Source organism: Bactrocera oleae, chromosome 2 (genome assembly GCF_042242935.1).
Source record: "Bactrocera oleae isolate idBacOlea1 chromosome 2, idBacOlea1, whole genome shotgun sequence".
Classification (NCBI taxonomy): domain Eukaryota; kingdom Metazoa; phylum Arthropoda; class Insecta; order Diptera; family Tephritidae; genus Bactrocera; species Bactrocera oleae.
In genome coordinates this window covers 17696270-17713821 of record NC_091536.1, presented here as the reverse complement: position 1 = coordinate 17713821, position 17552 = coordinate 17696270, and the positions used below count along the sequence as shown (strand labels likewise).

Below are 17552 nucleotides of genomic sequence, written 5' to 3'. Positions count from 1 at the left end.
AACAGCCTTTCGAAAGCATACACACACACATACATACAATGTATGTAGAAGTCAAAAAGAATGCCAGCAACTAGCGAATGCTACGAAAATTAATACACACACACACATAGATATGTTTATTTATGCATACATACATATGTATGTATGTGCATGCGCACAAAACTCATGAATAAATAGCGTTCAAGGAGAATGCAGGAAAGTCACCTCGAAATACATTTTCTGCTATACAGCAAGGCAAATAACAACAACAATGAGGGCGGCAAAACAAAATACAAAAAAAAGAGAAAAGCCCCAATGAAGGCATCGAAAATATATACATATGTATACATGTATGTATGTGTTCAACTAAGTGAAGGCACAAAGGCGCACAGGCGCTGCCACAAACCTACCGCTGCCTGGTGAAGAGGACGAAGTGTTTATGCTGGTGAAAGTGGCGAACGAGATGAAGCAAAGAGAGGCGTGTGGGAGGCAAATTGGGGAGGTTTGTTGGTTTTTCGATTATTGCTATGCGGGCGGTTAATGGCGGTAAGCGCTATACATATTTATATACGGTATGCATACACTTGAATGTGTACAGAATTGTGCGAAAAGGAGGACATCGTATAAACTGAAAATGACGATGAATTTGTACGGAAAGATCGCAGGAAAAATGTATAGTTTCGTATGCTTTGCAAGGCAACAACGCGAACAAGCATGAGACAAGCGTCTGTCGAATCGCTAGCATATCAAATTTATCAGCAACGAAGCGGGCGAATCAAGAAATTAAAATTATACACTGTTCACATAATATAAACGGACAGTTGTAACTTTATTAACAAAATGTGTAACTTATATAGACCAGTTTAGGTTAGTAATTTCCACTAGACAGATCAAATATTCAAACTACTGTTATTTGCTATTAATAATCTTCAATCTCCAATGATATCAAGAGCCCAGTGTTATATATATTATATGTATACTGTTCAGACATTTCCATCAGCTCAGATCTGTATATTTATGGTATATAGGTATATGCAATATTCACGAAAATACTATATAATAGAAAATAGGCTTGTTCGAATTTCTGATTAATTACTATCAATACTTTAATTTATGTTCATTTAATATTATTTCCCATTAGATAAATATTTGGGTGTATATAAAAATCTATTATTTGGCTAAGAGGCTAGTTAAAATTTTCTAATATGCGAGATAATAAAGTAATATCTTTATAATATTCGTTGCAATATATTTTTATACAATATATTTCTCTATATTTAAATTTAAGTTCAAAACCAAGATAGTACGAATAAATAATGCGCTCACTGTGCGAAACAGAAGGAGTGTATAACAGCAAGGCACTAATTTTTGGCATACATACTTACATATTATACATATGCATATATATACACACCCGTTCACATAATTAAGTGGCACGGGAGAGGATTTGCGCCCCATCACCGAAATGGGTGGTAATGGTAGTGAAGAGAAAAGCTTGTATAGCTCTCTCGGCACGATCCTCGCTCGGTTTGCGAACGCGCCAGGCTATCGTTGTTCACTTTATTGCTTGCAATTCCTTATACGTGCTGCTCACTCGAGTAGTGACATGGTATCAGCAGTTCCAAAAGAAGGAAAGGCAAGTCAATAAAGATACAGTTAAGTGAGAAAAGCAAAAAAAAAAACGAATCGGTGTGGTGACTGGATATGCAATAAAGATCCGCGTTTTCTGTTTCTTCATCAGACGATTGTTTGAAGAGCAGGAAGCATTAAGTTGAGTGTGTGCACTTATGAAAATATACATGTATGCGAGTATGTGTGCTTAAGTGTGGATGTACTGCTGATATATTATATATACGGATTTTCAGCATTCACTCGAGTATCATTCAACAGGATGATGTCGATTGTGCGCTGAGGAAGTCAGAAAGTAGATGTAAATGCGAACAGCTGTGCCAGCAAGAGGAATTTCAAATAAACTTGGTGGACGTATGCGCGCGTATAAATATAGAAGATGTAGGCGCAGAATGCGTTGATTATGCGATACGTACATACATACATACAAAAGAAAAAATTAATGTGTTACATTGTTTGCTGTGCTCAGCTAGAGGATTGTCGATCGGTGTTAGTTGTTCGTCCGTTGTCTGCATGGATCTAGGTCATCGCTTAAAAATAAAAATATTTCATATGTAGGATTTTTAATGTACATATATGCATATGTATGTATACATATATAAAGCATATTTAAATTCTTTTGGGTAAATTGGTCACAAGTCCAATTCTATAAGGAGCCACAATATAATTGTTGTTGAGATTAAATTCATCTTTATTATTCAAATAAGGGAGTTAGTTTTGCTCTACTTAAAACGAATTTTTCTATAACACGATTTTGTCTAAGCCGAGAAAATTTTTACTTTTCACGGTAACTGCTCTGCGCTTCCCAAGAGCATCATATAAATATGAAGCTTGCTTACCTAACAGCACTACAAAAAGCTGATTTTAACACAAATGACAAAATATAAAAGGATTAGTGTTTAGTAAGTGGATTAGTTTAATTGTTAATAATAATATAAATATTTTTGTTTCACTTCAGATGAGGGGTTGAATAATCATCTTTATCGTATGAAATCCTAATATAGCTCACGTTACTGTTATTTATGTTAAACTTTCTTGAGTCACCCTCCAAGATACTCACCCAAAAACTTGTTTCGTATCAGCCAATAGGAAACCAAGGAATTCGGCAAATCAAGCACAACCACCCCGAAATGCCTTGAGTTATAAAGCAACAACGAAATATGGGAATTATAAGTATACAAACAATAAGAAGCTTCACATGCATATCTACGATTATGTTCGTGCTGGTGTGCTTTACAGTGCCAATCAAAACCAACCAACACGCGATTGCGCTGTAAGACCGGAACTCAGAACACATACGAGTACATATCTATACGTTTGTACTAAATTAATCACATACTTAGGTGGTGTATATCGTCACCTAAAATGCAAAACAACCTATGATCAAAAATTTCAAGATTAAATTTTTTATTCATTACTATTCACTACATATGTATGTATAGAATTTTAAGTTTCAGCTACCAGATCTAACCAAGTTATAACAAAAATCAAAATTTGTATTGTATCAACATGAGTACTTTCTTTTTGTATCGTTTTTCCTTCAGCTGTAAACTTATGAAAAGTGATGTTGACTTACTTTGCATTTTAGATAACGAAAATTACCCTGTGTGGCGCACATTTCATTGTCTGCTGGGAAATTCTTCCTAATATATTTTGCCAAAAATCATAATTAGGAAATGTTTCATGATTAGTCTTTGTACCGCATATAAAAAGATACGTACATATGTATATACTCATAACAACTTCCTATACACATATATACTTATGTAGATGCACCCTAAATTGTCTTTTCCAATTTAAAAAGTCGATTAGAACAAAATTCATTTTGTTTCGGTTAAAATTTTTTGATTGACACTTTTTTAATAATTAATTTGGCGAGTTGAGGAAAACTAAGTGATTTTTTCATATAAAAGGCAATTCATATGTTTTATAGAAGAACTCATTTTTTAACACTGGTGGTCTTAAAAACATCTTTTTCAATTTATGTACATATTGACCCTTGTTAAATAGGCTTAATCACCATAGCTTAGACAATGGTACGTTCAATAACGAAATTGTAACCTATTTTCTCGGATTTATTAAATGCTGTGTTAGGTTAAAGCATAAGAGTTGAAATTAAAAAAAAAACTATAAACTGAAAAATATGAAGTAAAATTTCATGAAAATTTAAGATGAATTTTTACTTCAGACATATGTATATTCCATACAAGAACTTGGTTTTGATCGGCCAGTTTGTATGTCACATGTTTGTATTAAAGCAACAACTACAAGTATTTTATAAGAGCTCGCCTTAAATGGCACATATACATTTACATATGTATGTATGTATAAATGCTCCCTATGGATTCGGGAAAGCTTATACTAGAACATATAAGATTTCTTTAATCAAATAGTTTTTACACATTTATAAATTTACGCAATACAATAATACAAAGCCTGAAAATATGTCAAAAGCAAAAAAAAAACGTTATAAATAAACAGGCATAGAACAGCAGTGGTAGAAGTCAGTAAATACTAGAAATATTAGAAATAGAAGCCTTGGGCACTGCAAAAGGCAGAAAGCATGAAGGAAGAACGCAATAAAAACAACAAACGAGTACGTTGTATGTTTGTACATATGGCTGGAAACATACATACATTTGTATGTGTGTATGAATACAAAAAGAAACAAACAGGTTGAACGAAAAAAACAGAACCCAGCCTTGTTGTCGATACGACTGCGCTGAAAGCGTCAAAGTTTTGCTATTGTTATTATTGCCTTTTTCTACGTGCATACATATGTATGTATGTATGGTATGTATGTTTGGTTGATTCAGCGAACGAATGCCACACCGACAGCCTGGCAGCGCCAGCCATGCAAGCGCACAAACACTCGTAGCCTAAGCACACACACACATGTGTTCGGATACCTTGTCGGTTATGATGGAAAAAAGCTCCAAAGCCATAGTTCAATACCAGAAATAGAAATGAAATTAGAAAAATATTTCCAACCATACATTTTAAGGTACATACATATATATGGATTTGTGCTAGTGTGTATGTACCTACATATGTGGCTTTCCTAAGAGCAGTTAGAAAAACAGGCGAAGCTGTCCAGCCAACCGAAGCGATGCTATGTGCTGCGGGCTGTACCCTCGGTAGTTGCGTAGATACCCTTTAGCCCCACCTAACCATATAAAGCATAGAATATGACAAAAAACTATAGCGATTACATACATAAAGACGTATACATATACGTACATATACTTGTATGTACACGTGAAATGAACATAGATACTAATTGAAAACAAGGCTGGAGCGAGGCGCTGCTCAAACGAACTTTGCCTTACACTGCGCCTACGTACAGATAGAAACATAGATACATATAACTAGTCGGTAGGTGTTTGTCCATAAGCGTGGATATGCCATATACATAAGTGTCTGTATGTGCTTACCCTCATTTATACATTGTTATTAGAATATTTGTATGTCTGTTCGCATCTCATATTTATATCCATATGTGGCCATCCGATATCCGTTCGCACACGAAAATTATCTGAAATGAAATCATTTTGTTATTTACTTTGACATTTGTGTGTAAATGTGTATGAAGAGTTAAGTTATTAGTAGTAATATTAACTTATTGAAGCTCTAGTTGTGGGTCCTTCAATTGCTGAAGTCACGTCTTGAAAAAACTCACTAAGAAAGCTTTTGAAAGGTTTTGTGAATTGATTGGGGTTGCCCGAGTTACGAACAAAACATGATCGAACAATCGAGAAATTGCAACAAATAAAAGTATGTACGTATGCATTTACATACATATATACAGATTTCTCTTTCAATTTTTGCAAATACTCTTTAAAGATTACCCCTGGTACAATACAAAATCAAAAATTAATTCCAAACTTACGCCACTTTTTAACTTCCTTAAGAATTGTTATGGACACAAATGGTCGCACCATAACGAATTCAATTTGCTCATATTTAACATAAAAGTCTGTCTATTTTTTATTACCGGTAAAAATACTCTATTTCGTCACTTCCTGCATTCACTTCCCTCATACAATAAAAAAAAACACTGTGTACAATTTCCTTGCGCCCACACGCATACATACATACCTATGAACAAAGATCACTATTTTCTAATTATTAAATGCACACACACACTCACCCGCGCTCATTCACAGGCGTTCGTCACAATCTCTGAAACGAAAAGCAAGGCGCATACGAAAATTTACACCGGCCAGGCCAATTATTCAATATTTGGCGTACGAGTATGTAGGTATTAATATGAAAACTTTGACTAGAACGGCGGCTTGATTGACTACTGGGGCTTCTCTGGCCTACAACTGTTTACATGTAAGCGCTTACACCAGCACAAAGTACTGCTGGGGATCTGGTACCGGCTGTATGTATGTATGTAGTGAGTGGTAGTGAATACCACCATATTTTTATACAGATATGTATGTATGGGAATTGTTGTTATAATTTTTGTTGGCGTTGATACTATTGCCGTTGCCACCACTTTGTTGCTTTGAGCGCCTCTATTACACTCTCCGCTCGTTAAATCTCATAGTCACTGAGTCGTATCGTGAATTCCGTGCTGCCGGCCTAGCCTCTTCACGCCAGCCTGCGCCTGCCTGCCTTGATGGCTGGCTAGTTGTTAGTTTAGCATACCGCCTGCCCTTCCCACCGCTCAGCCCACATTACACCGTTGCGTCGATCTAGCAATCTAGCTCTAGCTATCTACCGATCTGCCTGTTTGCCTTGCCCTATTGCGTGCTGTTTTTCGAGTCTGTTTTTCGCCTCACATTCCACTCTTGCATCTTCTCAATTACTTCCTCTCGACTGTTGGTTAGACCCATACTAATATACATCCACAAGTATACTTACAGATATGTATGCTACGTACGATTGCCTGTTTTTATCAACATTCACAACAAATGCTAGCGCAAGCAGCAAGGGTGGGACGGGAGGAGCCACGAAAGCTAAACGTATGCGACAAACGAAGTGAGTTGTGTCGACGGCGAACGCATTGGTTTCGTCTCAGTCGCCGCCACTATTGCTGCCGTCACAAGTTCCTAGGCACTGTGATGATCGTCCGGATTTATCGTCGTCGTCGTTGTTGTCCCTCGTAATAACAGCTAGAGAATAGAAGGAAAGTATCAGCACATGACTTTGCCTATGTTGTGTGTGTGTACGTGTGTATGTATTTATGTGGCGATGTGTGTATGACAGTCTAAACAACTTATACGCCTGGCTGTGCCGCGCCAATAGCCCTTGTCGTCCTCAAGCTTTCACGATCCAGCTAATGTGTCTGCTTCTGCGTGTATGTGTGACTGACTGTCGTTTGTTACGACATTCATCCTCCACGAAAATCTATTTACATACATACATACATACATATGTAGATATATATGTTTGTATGCCATTTGCTTGCGAGTGTGTAAGTTCGCCTTGAATGCCTTGCATGAGGCAACACTTTGCAGTTCACGACGAATGCATAATACAATAGACGACACGATAGACGAATAGATAGAGTCATAGATGCTAACACTGTATGCCGGCGCGAAAAAAGATAAACCAAAACCGTAATGATTGAAGTACGATGGCCATGTGAGACTGACAATAACAAAAACAGCAACAATAAGTGAGAAATGTCTTCAAAACAACAATGTCATTAGTACCTGACGGATATTAGATACTTATGACTAACCACATGCTCACACACATACAAACATACACACATATACATATACTTACATGCATTTATTCATGCATGTAGGTGTATTAATGTTCCAGCTTATACTTTGCCTTTAGTCAAAGCTTTTTCTGGCTCAAATACGCCTGTTGATCGCTGCCTACGTGTAAAGGAATTTTTCCTCACGAATAGTTGAATAGTTGAAATAAGCGAGTACATCAACAAAAAACACAAGCGCCCCAATAACAGTCCAACCTTTGGAGTAGACAAGAGCGAAAGGTATTGCTAGCATATCTATGCTCACGCTCCCGCCAAGCAAGCGCTGTTTCTCCACCAAAACTTTATACTCAGCAGTAATGAGCGCCGCGGAGAGCGCAATTTTTGGGTTCTCGTGATCCACCAGCCCATTTCAGCCATAAACAGCTGCGACATCGAAAAGTCAATTAGCTTTTTGGTGCACCATTGTATTTGTAGATGTTTATGTATGTAAATATGTATATACAGGTGTATATCTCATCTCAAAGCCCATTAGAAAAGGAAGTGGGGAAGCTAGAATGAAATACAAACTGATGTAGGAAGCAAACCTCAATAGCCAGGGTATTAGAAAATGACTTCAAGACTGTCTAGTATATGGCTGAGAATGGAAACTTTCATGTTTCGTCTGAGTAAATTTCAATCTCAATTTATGTATATACATACATAAATACAAGTACATATGTGAGCATGTGTGATTTAAGTTACTAAAGAAGTACACCCTAAGCTAATATAAAAAGGCTACAAAACGGAAACAAGAATTAATACTCAAACCAGAAATATATTTTTAAGATCATTGTAACAACAACAACAATTCGTTTATTTTATTACTTTTTATTAAATTATCTTAATTCTACTTAAGTATTAAGGCTAAACTAGATATTTGAGATAAGTTTATGCTCCCATGTATGTAACTTTTTTGTTACTATTAGTCTAGTTACATAGACCTAATTATTCACCATTTTTTTACTTTGTTCCTTAAAATGTCCAAATATGCATATCTGTTTATAGTGGATTCAATAAATTCAAAGTTGTCTACCCCTCCGGCTGCTATACATCTCCACATCATCACACCTCCACCACCTTGTTGTACAGTAGGTAGCAAATTTTTTTCCGAAACTCTGGTAGCATATATATTTATGCATTGATTTACGAAAGCGGCACGTTTTCATCCGTTTACCAAAGAGATAGATGGTTTTTTCCGAGCAACACGTTCGTGATACCCTGTTTTCTTCAAATTCCTCTGGCGGTGGAAGAACTTAAGGCCTTAAGGAATATCGTAGATCATCTAGGACGCAGTTACCCTAGCCTTTGCCTTCTCTTTATGTAAGCTTAACAAAACGTTCAGATCTTGGTAACGTTAGCATCTTAGCTTACTGAGAGCAAATAGACCAAATTTACATACATATGTATGTTAGTGGATCGCAACCCTATTTAGTTCAGAAGGAGACAAACTATGTATGTCCATGTATATATGTACATAGGTTTATACAAAAATCACTATAAACTTTACACACATTTGTGTAAATACATAAGTATATACCGAAGTATGTTAAAAAACTCAAGCACATCTTTAGCCAAGCCTTGGAGAAATGATCCTACAAGTGAGTACATACATATGGAAGCTAGAGACTCTAGGCTCAAAAGCTTTTCATTTACAAAATACATTAACACAACACAAATACAAGATAGAGTTAAAATGTGAAATTGCCAGAAGAAAGGTTTAAAAATAGATTGGAAACGTCAGCTTGCAACGCTTTTATCTTCTAAAGAATTTAATTGAATTATGAATGGTGCGGCAAACTGAGAAACTCTACAAAAAATCAGAGACATAAAGTACGGAAGAGAGAGAGGGATTGGCGAGCAAATGAAACTCAATTGTGGTCTTCACGCGGAGCTTTCAGGCATATCGTCAGCAAAGAACGTACATACATATGTACAAATGTATAAATATATGTATAAACCAGATTAGACGTTCTCTGCGGCAAGTGCATGCGAATGGGGTTATAAAAGAAACAAATAATGACAACAACATTAAAAGAATGCGATAGCTAGGAATATAAAAATGTGAATGCGAATGTGTATAGTGTTTAGCAGTTAACGGTACGAAGGGTATTAAGAGTAAAACAGAGATGCAGCGAAACTGAGAGAGAACTAATGGGATGGTGAGCGGAGAGCGTTAGCGAGAAAAGCAACAGCAAAGCACAGCATATACATAGTATAAAAACGAATAAGAATGATTGGGCAAGCACTCGTCTAAGTTCTCTATCATATACCACCCTTCTCTTGGGTGGCTCTCACATTGCGAGCTAGCAAAAAAGTAATAACACTGCAGACCTCTAAGCACAACAAAATTTGTGAGAGCGTAGGGAATGCCACGCTTCAGCTAGCGCGCTGTTGCTCCTCAGCTATCTCTCCTTCTTTCACACATACGCATTCATCAAAGATAGCGCAGCAGGAAAAGCAGAGCAGCGCGCTAAAATGTTAACGCAATTATTGTTGTGCTTCGTATTGGGGTTCTGCTTGGCTATTATTTGTATTACCGTGGTTGGTGTGTGCGCTTTGTAGGATGTCTATGCGTCGCTATGTCATGCCGTTTACTACGTATTTGTTTAACTGCTTTACTATTTCGAAAGACGGGACAAAGGCGTAGAGAAAGAGCGGCAGCGTTGAAATGAAAACGCGTAGGATTGATTGGTGGCGCTGGTGCTGCTGCTGCTGCTGCTGCTGCTGCGAAGGAGAACAACAAAAGGCAACAGGCAATTGTTTGCTGGCAGTCAAGTCAGCAGAAGTGACTTTTTGACTTCGACACACATTGCTATCTACAAATATACCTTGTTGCTTGCGTGGCAATTCGTGTGTGTATGAAGTTGTGAGTTTGTGTGCTTGCATTAATTTCCCTTTTTGAGAGGACTGAGGATCGTGCTGTTGCCGCCGGTATAGCCTATCGCTTCTTTCTCCTCTTTCCGTTTCGTAAAGTTTCGTCATCTGTTGCTGTGTTGGCCGCTACCGCTGCTGCTGGCTGCCATCGTCACTGTTGCTTCGTTGCGCTTGTTCGCCAGGCTCACTAAGCAGTATGAATTTAGTCGCCGTGTCTTATAGTGGTGTTGTTGGTCCAGTATACGCGTGTGTGTTGATTAATTAAGGGGAATAGCAGTAAGTGATTAAGAAAAAGTAAAAAAAACATAATTTCTGCTACATTTACTATTATTACATATGCAATTTCACGCAATACGATAACGTTACAACACATGCTTGATAATGTCGACGTAAAAGTGTTTGTGAGAAATAAACAAAAATATTGAAAACGAAATATTTGTCTATGTGGTGTTAAAATAGCCTTTCGGTTGCGGAAAAATCACGGAACTGTTGGTGTTTTCTAATAGTGTGAAATTTATGAAGGGCTTTAGAGCTTGGTGAATGTCAACGTTTCGACGAAAATACTGCTACAACGTAAGTTAAAGAAATTCTAAATCAAGCGTTAAATTAATAAAGCAATAGTTCAATTTTTACGGTTTCATAAAATAGGCTAACTTTAAAAGTGCTTGAACATACTACCTATATATGTATGTATGTACATATATGCACATGTGTGCTTAAATGTATATAACTTTGTGCATAAATTGTTTATAAATATTTCGCGCATTCGCACAAATTTAAATAAACTAAAATGTCAGGAAAAGTGAAAATCAAATAAAAAATAATATATATAAATTTCTTTAAAATTTAATACTTCCGCTTATTAAGGCATTTCTACAAGATTTTATTATATTCTGTAAAAGAATTTTTGCCTTTCTTAGTGCCTGCGTGTCACTCCCTTCACAAAAGCACACGAATCATTTACCTCACATGGGAAAAACACGCACACATGTAAATCTTACATGGGGTCGCCCTTTTTCTGATACCCGAAAGCAACAGGCGAAAGCAGCGCTGCTCCCGAAAGCAGCGCACAACAACAAAACTAAAAGTATTTACCCTCTTCAATAAATGTCTAAACTGCGAGGGGCAATAGTTTAGTTTTATGTTCCTCACATACTGCCACACAAACACCTGAATGGTGCGAAAGTTAAAAGTCGTCCCCAACGTACCCCCTACGTTAATCCTCAAAAGGGGTTGCATACACACAAACAACTTGTATGTGCAAATGCATATACATATATTTATATAAATAATGTGTGCCAAGCGTATATGTTTGTATGTACTAATATGTATTTGTGAACCTGAATGTATAGCTACAAGTTTATGTCTGATCACCAAGCGCTTTTGTAGCCTGCGCGTATGAGTAACTCACGATCAGCAAGCAAAAATTAAACAGACGAGTCCCAATCGCTAAACGAATACAATAATACTAGCAAAGCTATAGGGGCGGTAGCAGTGGTGGTTGGAAAAGATCAAGTTTTTTTTTTTTTTGTTTGCTTTGACATCTCCTTCGCCTGTAGGACGTTGCTATTCACATGCAAACATAGCACTTTGTATGCATGCGTGTATGTATAGATATAAATGGGTGTATGAATGATCAGCTCATTCGCCTCGCCTTTTTTCCGTTGTTCGTGCCGCTTCGGTAATTCCCCTTCGTGTCCACGTCGGCAAATTGGGACGTCGGCGAGCATCGCTGAATATATTGAGTGTTTTTGTTGGCTAGTGGTTGGTGGTTGTGTTGACGGCAGCGCTGCTTTTTGTGGTATTGGTAAGCAGCGCAGGAGAGCCGTGACCAACAGGCATTCACATTTGGTGGCTGCGCGTGAAAGGACGTATATTTATTTTTTACTCCTCGTCAACTTAAGTGATTTGCGGCGCATATAAGCAAAAGCTTTTAAAGCAACAACAAATGTGAAAAGTATTTGAAGTAACATAGAAAAAAATATTATACATTTGCTGATAAAGGAATTTCAGTAAAAACGGAAAAGGCACAAATTAAATGAGATTTTGTGTAAAAGCAGAAACAATACAAATACTTTATTAACGAAAATACTATTTCGTGTTAATAAATTTAATTTATATATTAAAGTATAAAAACTGACGAAGTGTTTGTTCTACAATATATGATAGGTGCTTCAAAAAACCAAACATGTATGAAATAAGTGTGAATTTGTAAGCAGTGTGGTGTTTTTATTAAAAAGCAAGGTAAATCTATAAAAAATATTTACTATAATTAATAAGTGTCCAGAAGAATAAAAAAAAACACATGTGTGTTAAATAAAACTAATAAATGGGTTACAGTGCCAATACAAAATGAAATTATTTAAAATCTAGTGCACTAATTGAAAATATAAACAAATTATTTACCTTTGTTTGTATTATATTAACAATAAAGATTTTATGCAAAACATATGTTTTAAAATGTTAATATATTATAATCGTTATAAAACCTAAAAAGTGAAAAATGCACGCAATTTAACCAATCAACTTAAAAAAAAACTATAAATTGTAAAAATCAAATTAATATTATAAAGAATCTTAGTTGAAATTTCTCAAAAACTTTATGCAACTGGTAAATAAAGTATTAAAAGATAATTTAATTAAGAACCCTTCAAATTAGTAAGTAAATATTCAAAAGAAAAAAAAGACAAGACAAAAATAAATTGTTTTATTAAAATATTTACTTAAGAACTCTGTTAAGCAACCTTTATTTACTAAAACAGATGCTATGCCAAAAAAATGATGGTGTTGTGACAAATTTCGATTGTGATATTGCTCTGAAGAAGACTAGAATAATACATACATATATATTTTTGATAAAGGGCCATTATTTGTAAATTATAAAGAATTGAATAGGGCTATTTATATTGATGCAAAGTCATTTGTTTTAATTTTTTCTAATATTCAAAAAATCAAAGTCGTTTTCAAACATGTTAGATCTTTTACATATTTTGTATAAAATAGAGAAAACCCAAAATATATATTTTTTAATTTTATTAGTTCTCTGTTACAGTGTTTGACCGTTGTAGCATTCCCTTTTCTAAAAAAAAAAAAAACGCGTAGAACAGATCCCTTAGTCTTTTGTGCCAGGAGCATCCTAATAAAACTAAAGTACGAGCATAATATGTTAACATTTTTTACGATTAATACATATGCTCGCACAAAAATTAAGTATATAAAGTGTGAATTGTAAATAAACAGCTAAGCGAATGTAAGAATGTACAATACATTTGGAACTTCTTTCTTAAAACCTATATCTATGATTTTTCAATGACATTAAGTACTTCATCTCACTAATATTTAAGTACTTTTTTTTTACTCAAGTTCCCGCAGAAATTAATTTACCACGTTCCATGCGAGCAGCAAGCGTTCTGTTATACATCAACAATCCCCATTACTCATACTCGCATTCAGCGTAATTTTTAACAGCTATTCAAAAAAATCAATTGAGCATAGGATTGGCGCGTTTAAAATTTTGGTTGTCGTCACATTTCGACTTTTTGTATAGCTATATTAGTATTTTGTATTTCTTTTTCGATTCCCACTATAACATTCATTCGATATAGTCCCATTCGCTTTGAAATTTCACTTTGTAGTTTAGTTAGCCTTATTTATTTGCAGTTCACTCACCTTTGTGTACATATTTCTACTTTAACGATGATTTGCTTATTATATAAAAATACACCTAGCTTATAAATTGTTTTAAGTTAGCTCTAAAGTTTTCCAAATGGAATTGTTCTTGTAAATATTTAATTAACGTTTTTTTTTAATTAACAATTATTAATACGATGAAATCGGCTTGCGGGACACAATTTTAAAATTAAAACACATATTAATCATAAAAATATGTTTCTTAACACTACCCGACATGTTCATGCATTGCTTTGTACGCGTTTACGTCAAAGGAATCAAACGTCTTATCTTTGCTTATTCATAAACAGCACAAGCAAAATCTAGAGAATATTATACCTATATTTAAAAAAGTATGTGTCCCTTTGCTGGCACTGCCATGTAAATCATAAAGTTTCATATTTCACAATATTTGTGTGTACATTAACTTGTTGTGTATGTATGTATGTATATGCCATATTCCACAGCCTGCCGACGATGTCGGCTATAGTGACAGAAAAGCCTTATCATAACTTAACAACATTTATAGCAATATTCTTATATTCGACAACAACAACAGCAACAACATCCCACAGAGCCACTTGTACGCTCCAAAAGTATCTACAAATAAATGCCTGTCAGTGTGCTTGCCCATTTATTGCTTACATTGCCTGGAATTTTGGGGCGTTCTATCATAAACTATACATACACACACACACAAATCCATACATGCTTATGTGTACTCGTATATGCGAAAGCAACAGGAAAGCTAAATAAACGGAAAGTAAAACGCATGCGTATCTGTGAATTATTTGCTTTCTTTCTTTTAAATGTCGTAGCGTGAAGTAAACCAGGCTGACTGTTGCTCGTCATAAGGCATAATAAGGAATATTTATGTACATACAAGTAGAGAGTAAGAGTGTGGTTAAAGACTGAACGCAATACACTTCGAGAATTATGATAAGATAATATTTAACAAGTGTGTACGCTGTGTTGACTTTGGCGATCATTCCTGATGTCTTGCGTTCGCTTTACAGCACTCGAAAATATATACATATATGCATGTATGTGTTTGTGTATGTAAGGCATGGTGATCGGGCGCTACCCATTTCAACATCGATTCCCCAAATATCCATGCTCTTTCAAACTGTTCATATAATTTATATACATACTTGTATGTATGTGTATGTATTGTACATACATATGTAGGTATGCGTAGTTAGCACGACGCCCTTATTTCACTTTGGTTTATAAAACTCAGCTTGTGTGCGCATGTGTATAAGTAACTTTGTGCACGATCACCCCCAAAGTTGCCCTGCGGCATATCCTCTGCGCTGAAATCACGTCGACAGTGGGGTCTCACGTATCGCCAGCATGAGCTCAGCAAAGCGTCTCCACTGTCTGCCGCCAAGTGCTTGAAAACACTTGCCTGTGCAGCTACAAACAGACATATGTAGGAATAATTGCGTTAAACATTCGCTGCATTTTCAGCTTTCAGCTTATTTACTTCTGCTTTCGCCACGTCTGTCACCACACACACACACACTGAAGCTTCACTGCACAATCCTAGAGTTTGTGAGTGTTTTTAGACAATTTTCAATTTTTACTGCCACAATAGTCACTTGTTGTTCGGATTTTCCTTTGTCTATTCATAACTTTTACCCCAACTGTTTGTTTAACATTCTATTTGAGTGTGCTTTTCACTTCTGCCTTGCTTCGTGCAGATGAGCGCTAGGCGAATTGCCAGCCTACAATGTTTATTAGCTGGAAAATAGGCTAGTAACCACACGATCACTGGTTACAGATTTGTTCGCCTTGCTTTTTATCGACTCTTCGCTACACCAAAAACCTTGTTTGTATTAACTTCGTTGGGCTTCACTGTCGGCATTTGCCTATATATGCATGTGTTGTTTATTTGTTCCTTTATTTGTTATAATTTTCTATTGCCATTTGTCTATTTACTATTTGCAGCTTTATTCCGAAAGCAAAGCTCCACACCCTCGCATCGTTTGTGTGTGTATGTAGTGGGTATTTGCTACGGATCGCTGGATAAATCCAATCAGGGTTTATTTATACATGCCTTTGTAGTATATGTGGTTATGAATGAATAATTGTATGTATGTATGTATGTATATGTGTATAAAATTCAGTTTCGGTTCGGGAGTTGGGCGAATTCACATTAAGGTTTACGATTTATATGCGTTTAAATTAATATTCTCAGTCAGTTTACATATTTACGAACATCATTTAGTGTATGTACATATGTATTTATCTTTAAGTTATAGTTTTATCATCGAATTGTTAGATAGATAACTCTTACATATTTGTACGTACATATGTATCTAGTAACCAAAGTTTAATATAATGGCGTTTAAGCTTTCAAAAACTGCTTAACCGATAAATGTAATTTTTAAGCACTTCGAAGAAAATTTTTTGTTGAAAATAGTTAATAAATATATTGAGCTTTCACTGTCATATGTCAACGATGAACTGATCGATTTTTAGAATTAAAATTGCTTTGTAACGCTGTTGCCTTTGTAACGCTATAATAACCGAAAATCATTTAAATAATTTAGCCGCAGTCAAGATTCACTCTATAGATACAAATTTAAAACCAATATCTTCTCAAACTTACAACAACAAATATCGATTACTATTGAATCGATTTAAGAAAACGCAAGACTGATTTCCGCTTTGAGTCATTGCCTTGGCATATTTCACCTACATGCTATAAGAAATTCCCACCATTAGCTCAAATCCAACAACAGTTATGTAGAAACAATTTAACTACGTCTATGTAAAGCTCTATCTGCGCTGTATCAGTTGTTTTTGTTGCTCCACGCTACTGCTCCCTAATTTGATATATTCTAAAATGTCAAACGGACTTCTAATACGAGTACTCGCACAACATTAAATTAATAGCTCTAAAACCAGTTCTACGAAGCTTTCGATACACTCGCCTTTAAGCTTAGCCGCCACCTCTCCCACCACTCACTTTTCGTGTGGCAGCAGCCTGCCGTTGAATTTCGCTTTACTTGTGTGTTCTGTTGATTGCCGATCACCGTTCAATGTTCCAAGACAACAGCTATAACTACACCAACAACGCTGACGTGACACACTTGTTCGCAGGCTTATGCCGCCGCCGTGTACTATAAATACAGACCTTTTATACGAAAACAAAATAATAATTATACTTAAATAAAAATAATAATCACTTCATATGGTGAAACACTTGTTCGTGCTTCTAGGAATCACGTATTTACAACAAATCGCTCGTTGGAGAAACTTACTTATGGAAGTAATAGTAATGTTCTCAGTTATTTTTAATTTCTGATTACATGATTCCTTGACGTTTTTTCCTGAAACTAATTTATTTGTGTAATCTATGGAATTATGGGTGGCGTTGGTTTAAGGAACGTGATGGTTGGGGTTAGAATTTTCATGAAACTGCAAGGGATCCCCACAGTTTTATAAGGTAGTTATTAAACCAGCTCGAGTTTGTTTTATGCCAAAAATTTATTGAATTCGAATATTATTAACGGTATCGTATACTATAGGTGATAATTTCAGTTACCTATAAAAAAAAATATTATTAGTGGCAACTAAGTATATAATGTCATCCTTTAACAAAACATCTCCAAACTGAATCATTGTAATGACTCATAACCAAACGAAGCTATCAAAGGCTTGGTAATTGACTAAG

The 17552-nt window shown here is 35.6% G+C and overlaps 1 protein-coding gene and 1 long non-coding RNA gene across 8 annotated transcripts in view; one reads left to right on the top strand and one right to left on the bottom strand.

Annotated features, from left to right (window-relative positions):
* LOC118683746 (uncharacterized) overlaps nucleotides 1-6465 on the bottom strand; it is a 34946-nt gene extending 28481 nt beyond the window's left edge. For all 3 annotated transcript variants that reach the window (XR_011396588.1, XR_011396589.1, XR_004979622.2), the window contains exons 1-2: nucleotides 5759-6465; nucleotides 5043-5143 (exon numbers count right to left, since the gene is read on the bottom strand). This is a non-coding gene — a long non-coding RNA (uncharacterized lncRNA). The remainder of the gene's footprint in view (nucleotides 1-5042; nucleotides 5144-5758) is intronic.
* The window catches only part of ttk (zinc finger and BTB domain-containing protein ttk), a 45344-nt gene that overhangs the window by 12837 nt on the left and 14955 nt on the right, over nucleotides 1-17552 (top strand). Inside the window, exon 1 of one of the 5 annotated variants that reach the window (XM_036377903.2) lies at nucleotides 10022-10477. The exons of 1 other annotated variant lie outside the window; for it this stretch is intronic. The gene's annotated coding sequence lies outside the window, so the exon portion shown is untranslated. Of the gene's footprint in view, nucleotides 1-10021; nucleotides 10775-11750; nucleotides 12446-17552 lie in introns of those variants that run through there. 3 more of the 5 variants (XM_014237080.3, XM_036377905.2, XM_014237079.3) reach the window with 3 other exon arrangements.